The 5000-nt window shown below is 56.7% G+C and overlaps 1 long non-coding RNA gene across 1 annotated transcript in view; it reads left to right on the forward strand.

Moving 5' to 3' along the window:
* The window catches only part of LOC138862745 (uncharacterized), a 129256-nt gene that overhangs the window by 108276 nt on the left and 15980 nt on the right, over positions 1 to 5000 (forward strand). The window contains exon 2 of the long non-coding RNA XR_011398765.1: positions 2739 to 2783. This is a non-coding gene — a long non-coding RNA (uncharacterized lncRNA). The remainder of the gene's footprint in view (positions 1 to 2738; positions 2784 to 5000) is intronic.

The raw sequence follows: 5000 nt of genomic DNA on the forward strand, positions 1-5000 counted from the left end.
CCTCCCCTGCCCCCTGTCAACCCCTCCCCCTGTCAACCCCTCCCCACCTATCTGTGTTCACCCTCGCTCCTCCTCGCTCTCGCCCTCTCTTCTCCACCTTCCGCTCTGCCTGATCTTGACCGACCGTCTCCGTCACCTCCCCCTCCCCTCCCTTCGGATTCCTCCTCCTCGTTCTGTTTCCATTTTTCTCTTTCGCCGCTCCTTCCTCTCTCTCTCTCTTCTCTTGATTTCTTCTCCAATTTTTGTTTTCCCTTTTAGCTTTCCCCTTCGCTCTACCCGCTTCCCATTTCTCCTCCTTCCCCCCTCCTTTGTCCACTCTCTCTTCCTCTCTCCCCACCTCTCTCGCTCTCCCTTATCCTCTTTCTCTCAATTGTCCTCTCTCTCGCCCCCCCCCCCCCCGTGCCACTCCCTCCCCCCTCCCCTGCCACTCCCCCTCTCCTCCTCCCTTCGGCCTGGACGCCCTTGTTCGCGTCCCTTGGCGACACCGGCCGTCGGGCGCGACAGGACAATGGGGCATCGAGGGCACCTCTGCCCACGACCGGAGGGCTGGTGCGTGGGGGGGGGGGGGAGACTGACGGAGAGAGAAAATAAGAGAAAAAGAGAAAGAGAGAGAGGGGGAGACTGACGGAGAGAGAAAATGAGAGAGAGAGAGAGAGAGAGAGAGAGAGAGAGAGAGAGAGAGAGAGAGAGAGAGAGAGAGAGAGAGAGAGAGAGAGAGATTTCCTTCTCTCTTTCCCATACCTTCCAGTGCCCTTGGCTTCACCCTCCTCCCTATGCCCGCGCCTCCATCCCCCAGAGCCTTGTACCCTAGCCCCCTCCTCCCCATGCCCAAGGGTGGAGGAATAGGTGGGGAAGGTAGAAGTGGATTATGGAGGAGGAGGTTAAGGTGGAGAAGGCGATTAATGTGGAGGAGGAGGAGGAAGAGGAGTGTGGGTGGGTGGGTCACATTACGGAAGCAGACGGCTCCGAGTGTCACCTGGCGAGGGGGGTTAGAGGGGGTCTCCCCCCCCTCTCCCTCTCTCTCTCTCTCTCTCTCTCTCTCTCTCTCTCTCTCTCTCTCTCTCTCTCTCTCTCTCTCCCTCTCTCTCTCTCTCTCTCTCTCTCTCTCTCTCTCTCTCTCCATCTCTCTCTCCCTCTCTCTCTCCCTCTCTCTCTCTCTCTCTCTCTCTCTCTCTCTCTCTCTCCCTCTCTCTCTCCCTCTCTCTCTCTCTCTCTCTCTCTCTCTCTCTCTCTCTCTCTCTCTCTCTCTCTCTCTCTCTCTCTCTCTCCCTCTCTCTCCCTCTCCCTCTCCCTCTCCCTCTCCTCTCCTCCCTCTCCCTCCCTCTCCCTCTCCCTCTCCCTCTCTCTCTCTCCCTCTCTCTCTCTCTCTCTCTCTCTCTCTCTCTCTCTCTCTCTCTCTCTCTCTCTCTCTCTCTCTCTCTCTCTCTCTCCCTCTCTCTCTCTCTCTCTCTCTCTCTCTTCTTCTCTCTCTCCCTCTCTCTCCCTCTCTCTCTCTCTCCTCTCCCTCTCCCTCTCCCTCTCTCTCTCTCTCTCTCTCTCTCTCTCCCTCTCCCTCTCCCTCTCCCTCCCTCTCCCTCTCCCTCCCTCTCCCTCTCCCTCTCCCTCTCCCTCTCTCTCTCTCTCTCTCTCTCTCTCTCTCTCTCTCTCTCTCTCTCTCTCTCTCTCTCTCCCTCTCCCTCTCCCTCTCCCTCTCCCTCCCTCTCCCTCCCTCTCCCTCCCTCTCTCTCTCCCTCCCTGCCTCCCTCTCTCTCTCTCTCCCTCTCTCTCTCCCTCTCCCTCCCTCTCCCTCCTTCTCTCTCTCCCTCCCTCTCCCTCTCTCTCTCTCTCTCTCTCTCTCTCTCTCTCTCTCTCCCTCCTTCCTCTCTCTCTCTCTCTCTCTCTCTCTCTCTCTCTCTCTCTCTCTCTCTCTCTCTCTCTCTCTCTCTCCCTCTCTCTCTCTTCTCTCTCCCTCTCTCTCTCCCTCTCTCTCTCTCTCTCTCCCCCCTCGCACCAGCTGCAGCACGGCTGCCTTTCCCTTATCAGCATTGCTAACGACACCTGAGACAGCAACATCATCGTCATCGTCAACCAGCTGCAGCACCGAGCGTGGATGCCTATTGTTTTATATTTTTTTTCTTTGTTATTTTATCTATTTATTTTATTTTATCGGATCATCAATTCTGTGATTGTTTGATAATATTTTTTTGTAATATTTTGGTAGCTCTTTATTCTAAGTTCCTTCTTTTATCTTTTTCTTCGTGGTTTTCCGTTTCTTTCGCTCATTCGACGTGTGTCTGTCTCTCTTTCAATCTAACTTCCCTCCCTCCCTCCTCCCTCTCCCTCCTTCCACCTTCCTCCCTCTCCCTTCTTCCCCCTTCCTTCCTTCCTCTCCTTCCTTCCCCCTCCTCTCCCTCCTCCCCCCTCCTCTCCCTCCTCTATCTACTCTTTTCTAGCTGGGATACTTTTTCCTCATGATTATTATTGCCCACTTTATTTCGCTCCCGTTGGTCATTTCTCTTTAGAAATGCTTTAATGGTCGCACTAAGACTGATATCCTTTTTTAATTATATTTTTTCCCGTCTAATGATTTTCATTGGCTCTCTTTAAGAAGCAACATGAATGTCTTGGAATACAATGTACACATTATATTGGTAAAAGATAATGTATTCATATTTATTTCTCTGATAAAACAGCTCATGTTTATTAATGCATATTCTGTTGAAATGTGGATTCTAATTTCTGCTCTCGCTCTCCCACAGAACACTGTCGGGAGCCCAAAGATTTCTTTCCGAGGAAACGAAGGGGTAAGTGCTGGCCGCCATGGCCACCCTCGGCCGCCATGGCCACCCTCGGCCGCCATGGCCACCCTCGGCCGCCGGGCCTCCGCTCTGGCCTCGAGGGCGTCGCCTCGCGGACGAGGCCAGGTTGGTGTGTGTTGAGGGCCGAGCGAGGCTGAGCGAGTGCGGGAGAGCCTGGGGGAGGGACCGCCTCCTGGACACGCCTTTCGGGCGGAAGGACCTGGGCCTCGCCAGTCCTTGAGGGCCAGGAGGCGGTCTCTTCACGGAGGAGGGCGAGGGTGAGGGCGAGGGAGAGAGAAAAGAAAAGGGAGAGCAAGGGGAAGGGAGGGATCGGAAATGGGAGAAAGAGGGAGAGAAAAAATGAAAGGGAGTGAGGAAAGGGGAATTAGGATGTAAGGGGAAGGGTCAGAGGAGGAAGGGGGGGAGAGGAAGAGAGACGAACGAAAGTGAAGTGAAAGGAGGAATAGGAAGGGGAGGAAAGGAGGAGGAAAAGGACGACATCAGGACAACAGGAAAAGAAGCCCGAGTAAGGAGGGAAAGGCGACTGGCGGTGGCGGCGACGGAAGGACATGAGCCAGCCAGCGCCCCGGCAGGTCTCTGCTGCTGAGGGCGACGGAAGGCCATTGCCGGAAAGCGAAATGACGCGGGTGGATAGGGAGGGGAAGGAGCAAGAGGGAAAAAGGATAGCGAGGGGAGAGGAAAGGACTCGGAAAGGAAACGGGGGGTATAGGAAGGAGCAAGGAGGGAAGGAGGGAGGAGGGGAGAAAGGCGAAGAGAATGAGGGAATGGGAAGGAGGAGGAATAAATGAGGGGTGGGGGGAGTGACAGATAGGTGCGGGAGAGACGACTACGAAGACGGTCAAGGGGAAGATCAGGAAAAGAGAGAAGGAATGAAGGGTGATAGGAAGGAAGGAAAGAAGAATGAAGGGAGCGATGATGAAAAGGGAATGGCAAACAAGCGGAAGGGCACCCGAGGGACCTCTCGCGCGCCACGGAGCCGGGAGTGCCAGGCACCTGTGCCAGGCGACGGCGGGCGGCCGGGCGGGGGCGAGTGTGCGGGATGCGGGACGCGGGACGCGAGTGGGCGCGGAGAGGCGGAGAGGTGGGGGCGACGGGTGGAAGGGCCGACGAGGCGAGGAGGGAAGAGTGAAGGGAGGGAAGATAGGCGAACGAATAAGAAGGGGAGTAAGAGGCCATGCCCGAAAGAGGAACGGAATCCTGCAAGGTCTCAGAGCCAGAAAGGCGTTGGGAGGCCACGGCGCGACGGGCGGGCGGGCGGGCGGGCGAGGGCGACGCGGCGGATCGCTTCAAGGGGAAAAGTTCATCGGGTTTAGCGGTTTATATGGAGCCATAACACGCGCGCACGCGCATGCGCCAAACAGGCACTCACTCAAGCGCCGACACGCGCTCGAGCACGCGGGCACGCTAAGAAGTGGACCTCATGCAGGCCCTGCGTCTTTCCCGCGCACATAGAGGATTCCTTTCATGAACGTGAGTGTTATTGTGTTCAGTGTGCGTGTGTGTGTGCGTCGATTGCGCATGTACAGGATGTGTGTCTATATGCCAGTGTGTGTGCGCGCCTGCATGTACACATCCGGTGGACCTGGGCCCCGGAGCCCTCGACTCCCTCGATCTCCTTTTCGAACTCTGAATGTCTGGCAGCGCCTCCGACCGCCTCGCCGACGAGCGCTGCGGCGGCCTCGCGGGCTCTGCCGCCGGGCCTCTGGCTGGAGGCCCTGGGAGAGGGGGGGGAGAGGGGGGGAGAAAAGGAGGGACAGGGGGAGAGAAAAGGAGGGAGAGGGGGAGAGAAAAGGAGGGACTGGGGGAGAGAAAAGGAGGGACAGGGGGAGAGAAAAGGAGGGAGAGGGGGAGAGAAAAGGAAAGTTAGAGGGGAGAGAAAAGGAGGGAGAGGGGGAGAGAAAGAAGGAGAGGAAAGGAGGGAGAGAAAAGGAGGGAAATGGGGAGTGAAGAAAGGGAGGAGGGAAATGGGGGAGAGAAAAGGAGGGAGGGAGAGAAAAGGGAGGGACAGGGGAAGAGAAAAGGAGGAGGAGTGGGGGAAAGAAAAGGAGGAAAAGGGGAGAGAAAAGGGAGGGAGAGGGGGAGGAGAAGGAGGAGGGAGAGGGGGAGAGAAAGGAGGAGAGGTGGAGAGAAAAGGAGGAGAGGAGGGAGAGTAAAAAGGGGAAAAAGGGAAAGGAGGGAGAGGGGAGGAAAAGGAGGAGAGAG

The sequence above is a fragment of the Penaeus vannamei genome, chromosome 9 (genome assembly GCF_042767895.1).
Source record: "Penaeus vannamei isolate JL-2024 chromosome 9, ASM4276789v1, whole genome shotgun sequence".
NCBI classification, from domain to species: Eukaryota; Metazoa; Arthropoda; class Malacostraca; order Decapoda; family Penaeidae; genus Penaeus; species Penaeus vannamei.